Below are 14,127 nucleotides of genomic sequence, written 5' to 3' on the forward strand. Positions count from 1 at the left end.
GAGGGAGCCTTCCCAAGCTCAAATTGGTAGATATTAGTTTCACTACTTTTAATTAGCTGCACAGCCACATAGTAATGACACGGTTTCCTCACTACAACACTGGCAGCCAATCTAGAGTAAAATGTTGAATAAAGTCATACCTGCTGTATGTATTGCACATTTTAGCAACCTGATTTTCTTTTGGTTCTGGTCCTGCTTATGCCACCTCTTTATACGGTGTAATAGATATAAATGCTAATTAGATCAATGTATTCGCTCCTCTAAAACTAGCTGCAATAAACAGCAAATTAGATCAACCAAATCCTTTATAGAGCACAGACCTTCTGATCACTTTCTATGAAGGGGAGGGTGGAGGCACGATAAACTTTTTTGGCAGGGCGGAGCAGAATTTATAGTTACGCCACTGCATGCGCCGGACATTGCTGGCCCTCAAACGCCCACTTTCAATTCCTGTGGATGGTGCAACTCTGCCTGGGGTTCTAAACACCCCCCGTCGGCGCTCCATCAGATTCCCCATTGGCACTTGCATCAGTCTATGGCAGGCGCAGTGTTTCCTTCCGAAATTCCACTGAACATGGTCTCTTTGGCCTCTGCTGAGCAGCTGGGAATGCAGCTGCATTCACTGACATGCCGGTGACACTCCCATAACACGCTCATGAGCCTTTTTCTGTGTTCACTTCAGGCCACCTCCCACCGATGATATTGCCTAGCTGGTTCTAATGCCTGTGACTCCATATGCAAAAGTGTGAATGTCGAAAAATGTTTTTCGATGATTTTTAGGGTTAGGTTTAGATTTAGGGTTATGCTAAAATAACTAAAAAAAACATATCAAAATTATGGTGTCGACATGCACTTGTCGGCTTTTAAACCATGTTGATCTAAGTGTATGTTGACATATTGGTTGTCGGCCTACCGTCCATGTCGACATTCTGGTGTTGACATTCTGAATGACGACTATTCATACCACAACCTTTTGAATCAGGTCCATTGTTTCTGTCATCATGAGGTGAAAATAACAAAAAGCAGCTTATTTATGATGTATATACCAAGGATCAGACCGCCCAACAGGGGTACAGGGGAAATCCCAGGTGGGCCCCACTTCTCTTAGTTTTTAGACAGTGCACTTGAATTATACACTGTTACTCTTTTACAGGGTGAGTTACCTGGTAGAGCAAGAACATGGATGAACAGGCCATGCACTCTAGCATCCATGTTGTGTGCTGCAGTCTATGTCCTTTATAATGTTAGCCAAACCTCTGTGGAGGCTGGCCACACCCCTCTGCAAGCTGACCACAGTCTTGAAGCATGGGACCCTACCACTGCCTTCCCCCAGTGGGCCCTTTATGCCCCAGTCCGACACCGTATATACCCCAGAAGATACACCTTTTCTGTACTTGTACCCTATGTTAGGGCCTTCCTTTACTTAGGCCAGTGAGGTTGATAGCTCAGCTGCAATGTGTGCTGCATAATGTATGATGACAAAGATAATAATACCGTATATACTCGAGTATAAGCCGAGTTTTTCAGCACAGTTTTTGTGCTGAAAAAGTACCCCCTCGGCTTATACTCGAGTGAAGTGTAGCGCTGACCGGATGGAGTTCGGTCAGCGCTACACAGCACAAACACACAGCCGCCGGAGCCGGCAGCTGCGTGTTTGCTGTAATCAGCAGCCGCTGAGAGTCTGTCAGACTCTCAGCGGCTGCTGCTGCTCCTACTGCGGGAGCCATCTTCTGGCTCCCGCAGTGGGTAATGGGAGACACGTCGTCATGACGACGTCTCTCCCATGCAAAGCGGCCGGAGGAGCAGATAGCAGCAAGACCAGGAGCGGGAGTTTCAGGTAAGTGATTTTTTTTTTTTTTATTCTTATCATGTCTCTCTCTACTGGGGGGGGGGGGGGACTACAGGGGGCACTACCAGGGGGCGATTACTACAGGGGGCACTACCAGGGGGCGATTACTACAGGGGGCACTACCAGGGGGCGATTACTACAGGGGGCACTAAAAGGGGGGATTACCACTAGGGGAACTACCAGGGGGGGATTACTACAGGGGGCACTATAAGGGGTGATTACCACTGGGGGTACTACCAGGGGGGGATTACTACTGGGGACACTAAAAGGGGGGGATTACCACTGGAGGCACTGAAAGGGGGGATTACTACTGGGTGCACTACCAGGAGGGATTACTACTGGGGGCACTGAAAGGGGGGATTACCACTGGAGGCACTGAAAGGAGGGATTACCACTGGGTGCACTACCAGGAGGGATTACTACTGGGGGCACAACCAGGGGGAATTACTACTGGGGGCACTACCAGCTGCTGCCATTTCCCACCCTAGGCTTATACTCGAGTTAATAAGTTTTCCCAGTTTTTTGGGGTAAAAGTAGGTACCTCGGCTTATATTCGGGTCGGCTTATACTCGAGTATATACGGTATCTGCTTTTAAAGTAATTTATTTTACAACAGTAATTAAGGTATATGAGTTTATTGATACAATTCCAATATTTGTTCCCAATAATCTATGTTAAGTGGTAAATTTTTACAGATTGATTTTTACTTTTCAATTTAAATTTTATACGTTTTTGTTTAGGTCAAGTATTCTTGTATTTGTGGCTGTCATTGCCCAGGTTTGTAAGGAAATCAGCAGCTTTAGAAAATACATCTCCACTATTCGCCTGAGCATCTGAAAATTAATTTCTATGGGACTTGAAATATGCTACAACTGGAATGCCTAGCATGGATTTAGGGAGATACCAAGTGTCTTCGCATACTTGTCCTCCTTGCATTGTGTCATCTTCCTGCACAGTATCTTTGCACTTTATAATGCAATCTCTCTGTCTCTCTCTCTATGTTCTCCTAACACTGCTAACTTCCATTCCATGTAGCCCTCTGCTGTTCATTTTCCCCATTGCAGTCTAGTCTTATGTCAGCCATTCTAAGTTGCGCAACAGAATAAAAATCGAGACCGTTCGTACAAATATGGCGCTATGTTGGTATATAATAAAAAAAATGCAAATATACAAATATACAATACGTTCATTTTACAAGTGAACGGAATCCTCAAGTTATTCTTCTCCTTCTATTGGTGGTGAATCACTCCATTCCAATAAAGATCACATAGAAAAAATAACATAAACAGAGAAAGTCCAATGTGTTGTAAATTCTTAATACATCAGATGAAGTTCCATAAAAGGTGTAATTTGATATACTGGTGCTGTGTATAAGCGTACCCCACTCACAATGTAACACCGCTTGTAAATGCATATAAAGGTTTCTTTTCAGCTACTGCAATTAGTAACGTGCTTGTACCATCACCCAGCCTTTTATAGATGAATTTGCAGACCTCACTCACATAAAGGGAGGTCAAGAACAAGTATGTAAAGGTCTCTTTATAGATACACTAGCTTCAGTCTCAACTGATTAAGTGTACCCGACTCACAGTTTCTCGGGCGTTTTCTTTCACATAAAGGTATCTTTACCAGCAAGGACACTTGTTAAACCCACCATATATTCATTGGTACTCAGGGTATAGTATTTCCCCCAAAAAAGATTGAAAAAAGGTATGCTCCAATATGTGTATATAGTTTAAACAAGTTTATTCATACCCATGAAATCCCATAAATGGGATATGAACATACAAATACAAAACACTCATAAAACAAAAAAAAAAAACTCAGCATAGTTTACCTGTGGTAGTCAAAAGAAATGTCCACAGCATCCAAAATGTGTCAATGCGTTTCAGCCCAATCCTGGGCCTTTATCAAAACATTCTAGGTTGCGGCCCATTAGAAGCAATAATATGCCAGCACTCTCAGACCTAAAGCTGGGTACACACTTATATAATCTTGGCCGACGATTGTATAGGTGTGTACATATAATCGATGCAGGAGCATTAGCCGATAAACAGCTTAAAATGCTCCTACAACTGTCGGATCAGGGAGAATAGCACCCTGGAAGTGTAGGCAAATCTCCCGAGGTGGTGGGGCTAAATTATACGATTTGCACCATTAGGCCTAATTGCATCACCAGCCCCCCCCCCCCCCCCTGGAAAGCATTCACAAGAAGTCGGTAAGTGTGTCGGGGAGTCACATCTTATGTGTGGTTTAATATTTTAGATGCCGACTTCGGTCAAGCTGGGTACACACTGCTCCGCTAATTGGGTGGCATTTAGCCCCATCAGCCAAGTGATCGCAAAGGTGTGTACACAGCTGATGTCTTAAAAACAGTTTCTTATCTCTTGGCAACAAAAGACTCAAAGGATGGAATTGTGTAGAACAATTTCTGTTTGAACATCAGTGTAAAATTCATAGCACTGAGAAAAAAAGATTCACAAGTGATGCTTAGGCTTTTTTGGAATTTAATTCAATGTATATGATCTATTCTCTACAGCTCCAGTCCAAGTTTCCATAATCTTCTGCCATCTGACCACTTTATTCAGATCAGGTACTTCTCCTACATTCTCTCAGGTCACTTATGGCTGCATCATGCCTCACCATGGCCACTGCACATCCCTGAATCCTGCTGTGCCACCTGTACTCTGGAGCCCTCTTACTGTTAGCTGTCTCCAGCATAGAGAGAGCACAAGAAAGAGATCAAGAGGCTTTAATTTCAATCTGGTCCCTCGTTTCACAGCATCTGTCAGAACCCTGGAAGAACCCGTGCAATTTGGGAGATTACGGATACCAGCTGAGGAAAGAGAGAGGAGATTGAAGAACAGTCTGTGTTTATATTGTAGGGATTTAGGCCACCTTCTGAACTGTCCCAAGCATTCGGGAAATTAAAAGGCCTAACTGATCATTAGGTTGTCAGATTAGGTACAATTCTACACGCCCCAAAAGAGAAAGGTTTGTCTCAATTCACCATTGAGTTGCTCTTACTATACAAAGGTCACCCCGAATTGCTTGAGGCCTTTGCCAATAGTAACTCCATTACGACCAGAAAAGTTCAAGAATATGGAATTTCCTGTGCGCCTCTGCTGGTTCCCCTCTGCGTAATTGGGGTGGATGGTAATAAGATTCCTATGGCTACTATTCGTTACCAGACCCATGGTCTGACCATGCAAATTGGTGCTCTCCATAAGGAATAGACTTCCTTTTATGTACTGTACTTCCAATCATCCTGGACCTTCCGTGATCATGCCTGCATGCTCCTACCTTGGATTAGAACAAGTCACAAGCCACTGTCCTGGGGTTCCTGCTTTCATCAAAACTGTCTACCCAAAATTAGTCCTTTAATGAAAGTTGTCCTAAGATAGGTCCTCATACAAGACACTTCACTGCCAGTTCTATACTTGGACTTTTGTAATTTATTTAGTAAAAAAGTTGAAGAGACCTTTGCTGTCCATCGGGAATGGGATTGCCCAATCGATTTATTGCCTGGAAAAACACCTCCTCGTGGAAGAGTATTTCCTCTGTCACTACCAGAGACCCAGGCAGTTACTTAATATGCAAAGGAGAACCTAGAACATGGGTTCATCCGAGAGTCTAAGTCATTGGGAGGGGCTGGTCTCTTTCTTGTTAAAAAGAAACATGGATGTATCAAACCTTGTATATACTATCTGGGTCTGAATGCCATCACCATTAAGGCCCTTTTGTCACGATCTGATGCAAATGTTCCTCTGTGGAGGACGGTTAGCCGTGGGGTTCGGGTGACCTGGGAAGTGACTGGACTAGGTCTCCTAGTTGCGGCCAAACACAGGTTTGGCTAGACCTGCCCAGAGGTGCAGAGTCTAACTCACTTGGTGGTTTTCTCCAGTGACCCCTCCAATTGGGATTTGGTTTTCCGCTGCACCAAATGAGCAGGTCGCGGCCCTCTGGCCAGGTACCTGGGAATGGCAGAAGACCGGAAACTATATTTAACAAAGCAAATGCTAGAGCACAGGAGGTAAACTGGATGCTTAGATATTGAAACGCTGTTTAGAGATCCTAATCACAGGCTAGCATAGGAATACTGGAAAGTGTACTGAGAATCACTAAGAAATCCAAGTGCTGATTGCACAGAAAAACAGAGGCATATATTGGGAATTGCTAGATATGTTTAGAGCTGATTTGCAGAGACAAGACACAGAGCAAAGAACACCAACATGCACTGGAAAGCTATAAATGTAGGTGTTGACTGCACAAACAAGACACAGAGAGAAGTGGACACAGGCACATGTAGTAATCCCAGTCGCAGGCTAGCTTGGAAACACAGGAAAATGTACAGGAACTGCAACAGATTCTGGAGCTGATAAACACAGTAAAACACAGAGGGAAGGCAGGAATAAACTGGGGAATCTAGTAATGCTGGTACTGGACAAAGGCAATTACTAGGAGAGTGTTGGAGGTCCAGCTGTGAGCTAATTAGTACTAGCAGGTAATCTGACACCTCAGTGACACAGGGTAATAGCCACAGAAAAGCTGCAATAGAATTAGCAGCACATATACAAAGACACACAGGGAAGGGACATGAAACACTGAAGTACTGTGAGAAAGCTAAAGTCTCAGAGTAAGGGTTAGCATGGAAGCTAATACAGGAAACTGGAAAACTGTGAGCAGGCTGAAGCAACACGCTGAAGGATTTAGCACAGAGCAACAGAGGGAGTAACACAGGCACTTGGAATAACGAAGTTGAACAGCATCTTCCTGAAGTTCTGGGGGCGGATTTATACCCAGGGGTAGCAGATTATTGGAGCACAGCGTCAGCTGACTGAGATCATGCTACCATTGGTTAGGAGGACTGTCACATGAGAGGAACTGTCATGGCGGCGCCCATGATGCGAACTCCGATTTCCAAAACACACAGCCGACCATGGAAGTCAGCTAAAGCACCTAAGGTAGAATACTCAGCATCTCACCCCTCACTGCACCAGGCGTCTGACCACAAGGAAGTCAGGGGAAGCCGGCACGGAGGTAAGAGATAGCCGATCCTAGGCTGAACCCTGACAGTACCCCCTCCTTTTAGGGTGGGCACCGAACACCCATAAAAGCTCAGCTGGAACTCCTCAGAAAGACACAAAAAATACTTGAAAACACAGGAAAGTCAAAAATCTTTGAAGACATAAGATGTTTTTGAAGATTAGAAGAACAAGGTACACAACTACCAGATGGTCTCTCAAACTTCAATTGGGACTAAATAATTGGAAAAAAATGGTCAACATGTCATAGAAAGGTTGGTCACCAGGAAGTCATCGACTCTTCTTTTTCCGAGACTTTTTCGAACCACTAGAAGTAGAAGACTTAAGTTGCAAAGTGTCTTTCACGGGAACTACCGAAATTATTTTTTCATCGTACTCAGGATCGTAGTCAGAATCTGTATTATAATTCATCATCCTTATGCCTCCTTGAGTCTTATCCTTTGGGACAGGTTGTTCTTGTACCAGATCTATTTGAGAAGGACTCAAAGAAATGTATCTGAGCTTAATAGTAGAGGGTGGTACCCCAGAACTTGAGGCTTTGTTGAGATGAGTATTCCAGAGAGAACTGTCAGGATAAGTTGGACCAAATTCTTTAATGACTGCCGCAGAAAAGGCTACTAAATCTGACAGCATCGGATCCTTTGAATCATAAATAGGCTCAACCCAGTCCCAGGCTTTACCTCGGAAAGATGAAATGATAAATTTTACTACATTAGTAGGCTTGATTTCAGACCATGGCGAGGATTCCATAATAGCGATGAAATGATCCACCAAGGCATAATACTGCATTATATCTCCATCAAAAAGAATGGGCATAGAAACATCAGATGGATCCTGAGGGATACCTATAGTGGTAGCGTCATTTTGTGAACCTCTTAACTGATGGGGCACTAAAATGTTTGACTTTGACATAACACCAGAAGACTCTTCCTTGAGTAAAGAACCGGAGATCCTTTCTTGGTGCAAGAAATTTGAGATCTTTCCCTGGGATATGGATTTTGAAACTCCTTCTTGGGATGTTAGACTTGGGACTCCCTCCTGAGGAGTAACACTGGTAGCCTCCTGCTGAGGTATGACACTAGAACCCCCATCTTGGGGAGTAACACTTGTAAACCCTTGTTCTTGGGGTACAAGACTTGAGACCCCCTCCTGGGGTAAGACACTTGCACTCTCCTTCGGAAATGTAATACTCAAAATCCCCCCATGGGGAATGGCACTAGGAATCCTATCTTGGAGTATAATACTTGAAACCCCCTTTTGGGGTAAAACACTTTGAAGTCCCTTTTGGGGAATAACACTGGAAACCCCATCCTGAGGTGAGACACTTGAAGTCTCGTCCTGGGGAAAGACACTAGGAACCATCTCTCGGGGTAAGAGGCTTGAACCCCCTCCTGGGGTAAAGAACTTGAAACAAGGATTTTCTCTTGGGATGTAACACTTGAAATCCCCTCCTGGGGTATAACATTGGGAACCCCATCCTGGGGTAAGACAATTGAAATCCCCTCCTGGGGTAGGATACTTGAAATCCCTTTCTGAGGAATAATACTTGAAATGAAGATCCTCTCTTGGGGCGTAAGACTTGAAATGAAGGCCTCCCCTTGAGGCGTGAAACTCGAAATGAAAACCCCCTCCTGGGGCATGAAACTCGAAGCGAAGGCCCCCTCCTGGGGCGTGAAACTCAAAGCGAAGGCCCCCTCCTGGGGCGTGAAACTTGAAACAAAAGTATTCTCCAAGGGTACAACACTTGTAACCTCTTCCTGGGGTAAAAGACTTGAAATGAACGCCCCCTCCTGGGGCACAAAACTTGTAACATCCTCCTGGGGTGAGAGACTTAAGACCCCTTCCTTGAGTACAGAACTTGACACTCCCTGTTGAAGTATGAGACCTAAAACCCCCTTCTGGGGAAGCAGACTCGGCTTTTCCTTTCGGGGTATGGAACATGAAACCCCCTTTTGGGATGCCAGAACAGAGACTTCCTCCTGGGGTGAGTGAATCAAAACCTCATCTTGAGATTTGAAACTTGAGACCCTTTCTTGGGGCGTAACACTTGAAATGAAGGCCCTCTCCTGGGGCATGAAACTTGTAACCCCCTCCTGGGGTGAGACTTGAAACCCCCTTTTGGGGTGCAAGACTTGAGACCTAGTGCTGGAATGCAAGACTTGAGACCCCCTCCTGGGGTGCGAGACTTGAGAACCCCTCCTGGGGTGCGAGACTTGAGACCCCCTCCTGGGGTGTGAGACTTGAGATCCCCTCCTGGGGTGCGAGACTTGAGATCCCCTCCTTGGGTGCAAGACTTGAGACCCCCTCTTGGGGTGCGAGACTTGAGACCCCCTCTTGGGGTGCGAGACTTGAGACCCCCTCTTGGGGTGCGAGACTTGAAACACTCACTTGGGGTAAGGAAGTTGGGACCCCTCCTGGGGCTACTGACTGGAGTCCCATATTGGGAAAAACAGAATCTGGGCTGGGACTGGAACAGGCAGAATCCGGGCTGGGACTGGAACAGGCAGAATCCGGGCTGGAACCGGAACAGGCAGAATCTGGGCTGGAACCGGAACAGGCAGAATCCGGGCTGTGACCAGTAGAAATGGAATGAGTAGTGTCCCTGACTTTAGAAGGTTGAAATATCCTCCCAACATTTCTTAGACAAGGGTTGAAGCATCTTGTAACAGGGCCCCAATCAAAAACTTGAACTTTCTTTTGCTTAGTGGACATCACCTCCTTATCTGTAACTGAAGAAATGGAAATCACTGATGAATGATGGGGAGAACTGAAAGCGCAGATGTTGGGAGTCACAGACTTGCCACCACTTCTCAGTGGGCACAGAGTACAGTCCTTAAGAAAGTGATCATCATAACCGCAATATAAACACAGATGCAGTTCCCGGCGTCGCTGACGTTCAACCTCAGTAAGTTTAGGGCGCAGGAAACTTTGATGCTTTACTGTAGTTTGCTTGGAAGGGCTGTTAGTCAAGTCAGGAGTAACACTAGAAAGCTTGGGAATAACTCGAAAAATTTTGGGACGGAGATTTTGTAGTTGTTCTAGAAGCCAGTAGAAACTCTTGAAAGGTTCAGGGTCAGGAATATCAGAAAATTGGGGAACCAGAGGACACTTGAGAGGTTCACTAGTATACACGGAAACATTTTCATCAGTAGGGGTAATTGGAACTTCAGAACGAAGCTGTGCAGAATTCATTGGTGGAACTTGTGGTGTGTCTGTGGACAAAGCAGCTAGAACCGAATGAAAAATCATCATTTGACTAGAGAGTTCTTGCAGCTGCTGTCTGACGGATTGCAGAGCTGTCTCCTGTGCAGTCACACGAAAAAGTAAATCCTAAAAACCTGCTTCACCCTGGAACCCGGCGGCTTGCATATTTTTGGGCTGTTCAAACTGTCACGATCTGATGCAAATGTTCCTCTGTGGAGGACGGTAAGCCGGGGGGTTCGGGTGACCTGGGAAGTGACTGGACTAGGTCTCCTAGTTGCGGCCAAACACAGGTTTGGCTAGACCTGCCCAGAGGCGCGGAGTCTAACTCACTTGGTGGTTTTCTCCAGTGACCCCTCCAATTGGGATTTGGTTTTCCGCTGCACCAAGTGAGCAGGTCGCGGCCCTCTGGCCAGGTACCTGGGAATGGCAGAAGACCGGAAACTATATTTAACAAAGCAAATGCTAGAGCACAGGAGGTAAACTGGATGCTTAGATATTGAAACGCTGTTTAGGGATCCTAATCACAGGCTAGCATAGGAATACTGGAAAGTGTACTGAGAATCACTAAGAAATCCAAGTGCTGATTGCACAGAAAAACAGAGGCATATATTGGGAATTGCTAGATATGTTTAGAGCTGATTTGCAGAGACAAGACACAGAGCAAAGAACACCAACATGCACTGGAAAGCTATAAATGTAGGTGTTGACTGCACAAACAAGACACAGAGAGAAGTGGACACAGGCACATGTAGTAATCCCAGTCGCAGGCTAGCTTGGAAACACAGGAAAATGTACAGGAACTGCAACAGATTCTGGAGCTGATAAACACAGTAAAACACAGAGGGAAGGCAGGAATAAACTGGGGAAGCTAGTAATGCTGGTACTGGACAAAGGCAATTACTAGGAGAGTGCTGGAGGTCCAGCTGTGAGCTAATTAGTACTAGCAGGTAATCTGACACCTCAGTGACACAGGGTAATAGCCACAGGAAAGCTGCAATAGAATTAGCAGCACATATACAAAGACACACAGGGAAGGGACATGAAACACTGAAGTACTGTGAGAAAGCTAAAGTCTCAGAGTAAGGGTTAGCTAATACAGGAAACTGGAAAACTGTGAGCAGGCTGAAGGATTTAGCACAGAACAACAGTGGGAGTAACACAGGCACTTGGAATAACGAAGTTGAACAGCATCTTCCTGAAGTTCTGGGGGCGGATTTATACCCAGGGGTAGCAGATTATTGGAGCACAGCGTCAGCTGACTGAGATCATGCTACCATTGGTTAGGAGGACTGTCACATGAGAGGAACTGTCATGGCGGCGCCCATGATGGGAACTCCGATCCCCAAAACACACAGCCGACCATGGAAGTCCGCAAAAGCACCTAAGGTAGAATACTCAGCATCTCACCCATAGGCAAACACAGGGGGGGGTTTCCGGTTGCCTGGAAACCCCCCTTCCAAGCCAACACCATGATGACTACAATAGAAATAGCATATAATACTAAAGTTGCATTTTTTTAAGTTTCCCTCAGTGTCACAAATTAAATAATTAGCACCACCTGTTGATCTGTTAAAATGTCTGAGCCAGTAATAAATACAGCTGTGCACCAACTAGGAGATCTGGAAAACATGCACTGCTAGGGGTGCACTGATATAGACCATCGATAGGGTTAATTAGTTATACTGTATAATAATGAACTAACCAGTACATAAAGAGACCAATCTGTACATATATGTCCAGGGCAGTGCTAGGTTCTTTTGCTGCTCCCCCAGATTCCCGAACTTGCTGAAATTATCTGGAATGGAGCCCACATCTGAAATAAAAACATTCAGCTCAGGCAGGATGGCCCTACATACGCATATAATGGAATAATGTGATTGTTGGTCCTGTATATCTCAGAATTATTACATACATTATACTTTGTATGATGTATATTATAGCTGGTTAATTGCTGATTATGCCCTCTTCGTGGACTGGCCACACTGCTTTAAATTCAAGCATTTGGAAACCCCCCTCTAGAAATCCTGCGTTTGCCACTGTCACCCCTCACTGCACCAGGCGTCTGACCACAAGGAAGTCAGGGGAAGCCGGCACGGAGGTAAGAGATAGCCGATCCTAGGCTGAACCCTGACACCTTTACTGTTAATCTCTGAGCTGTATGATAGAATTAAAGGAGCAGAGGTTTTTACCAAACTTGATCTACGTGGAGCTTATAACCTAATTCCATGTCAAATCAACACACTGATTTTACCTCACAAGCTCAGATTTTGATAAAATGTGGTATTTGGAAAGTATATATGTAGTCTAATAAAAATGCTAAATATTATTTAAATATATCATGCCATTTCCAAAATTTGGCTATGTAAGGTTTTAAAAAATCTGTCAAAAACGCACAACCAGCATATTTTCAAATCGACATAGCAGCTCTCCTAATTAAGCTAGAGATTAAGCAATAGGCTTTGTGAAGAAAAACTTTTTTCAAATTCAAACTGAAATGTTTGATCATGATTATCTCAAAAACTGCATCGTCAAAAAGTTTTAAAAAAATTCTGGAAATAGTTTATACTAATGTTAAATGTTTGTCAGAATTTAAAAGTGGGAGGATAATGGGTTCATAGTTAATAATTTTAAAGCAAGGTAGCTTATTCAAAAAAGCCAGGTGTATTACAAGTAGTAATAGGTAATAATAGATTTGATGACTTCATTAGTTATATTATATAAATCACGTTGAATAGAAATACTTGACATTGTATTAGTCGGTCAACAATGTTAGCTGAAGATAGTACATCAGGCTCCCTTGGATAGAAGTAAGAAAGGGAGTCCAGGTGCTGAGGAGTTAAATTAGCCTTTTTAGATTCGATGCGGCTGTGTGAGGGAGTCACTCTCACTATAACAAATATACAAAAAATAACAACAGCACCCGCAGAGTCTAAAGACTAGAGTAATTTCCCTCAAAACAGTTAAAAGATTAAAATGAATAAATTATTCAATAGAAAACAATAATAAAAAATGAAGACCATATCTCAAAATAATACCAGCTAGGTAATGCAGAACTGTAATAGGTTACAAACATTACAACAAGTAATTACAGAAACAAGCAATTTCAAAAGTCCTGGAATCTGAACCACTGCAATATATGGGCAGAGCTGTAATGTTCCTTAATAAAAAGCAGTTCCAAACTGGAAACGTTAATGAAAGTACTTAATCAACAGCATTGTAGTTGGACACGTATTGAGTGGTCATTTATAGCAGCATGTGTATTACCTGTAACTCGGGTCAAATTGTCCTGTAAGGAGCTAAATGAGAGTCCGGCAGTAACGGTGATGGCAGACAGCATGAATGGATGGCTGGCTTCAGTGCTCGACCTGTCCTGCGGGGAACAGGTTGATGGTAAGATGACAAGCCACTGTAATAATTCTGTACGGCTGGAGAAATCCGGAAGGTCTCAGAGGTTTTTAGCCCGCAGGATTGTTTGGCTAGTATAGGCTGTAGGTAGAGGCGTGCAGGGACCCTGATGACAGGGGCAAATATCTCCATCCCGATCTCGCTGGGGGGAGTATGACCATTTGCAGTTGGTTCTCACAAGATGTAGTGAAGCTGGAAGTGAGGACCTACGCGTTTCGATATCCACCTGACGTCTATTTCAAGGTGAGTGTATTTTCCTCTACTCTTGGAGATTTAAATAGTATCCATAAATGCAATCATTGGAAACAGCTTATGATAATTAGTAACTGTTTTGAGTGAACCAAATTGTATCAGTTTGAGAGAGTATTGATTGGAGACAAAGGCCCTCATTCAGAGCCACTCGCAAACAGCAGTACGCTCATTGCGTTCCGATGTTGAATAACCGCGCATGCGTCGGTGTAACAGTGCGCATGTGCGTACGGCAGATTGCGAGCTTTTTTGGTCTCGTTCGTCAAATAGCGTACAGGAAGTGACATGTCAAATGTGATTGACAGAACAGGGCGTTTTTGGGTGTTGACGGAGGTGGAGATGGAAAAACGCAGGCGTGGCGAGGCGTTTTTGGGG

Source organism: Taudactylus pleione, unplaced genomic scaffold (assembly GCF_031769625.1).
Source record: "Taudactylus pleione unplaced genomic scaffold, aTauple2 ptg000093l, whole genome shotgun sequence".
In the NCBI taxonomy this organism is placed as follows: Eukaryota; Metazoa; Chordata; class Amphibia; order Anura; family Myobatrachidae; genus Taudactylus; species Taudactylus pleione.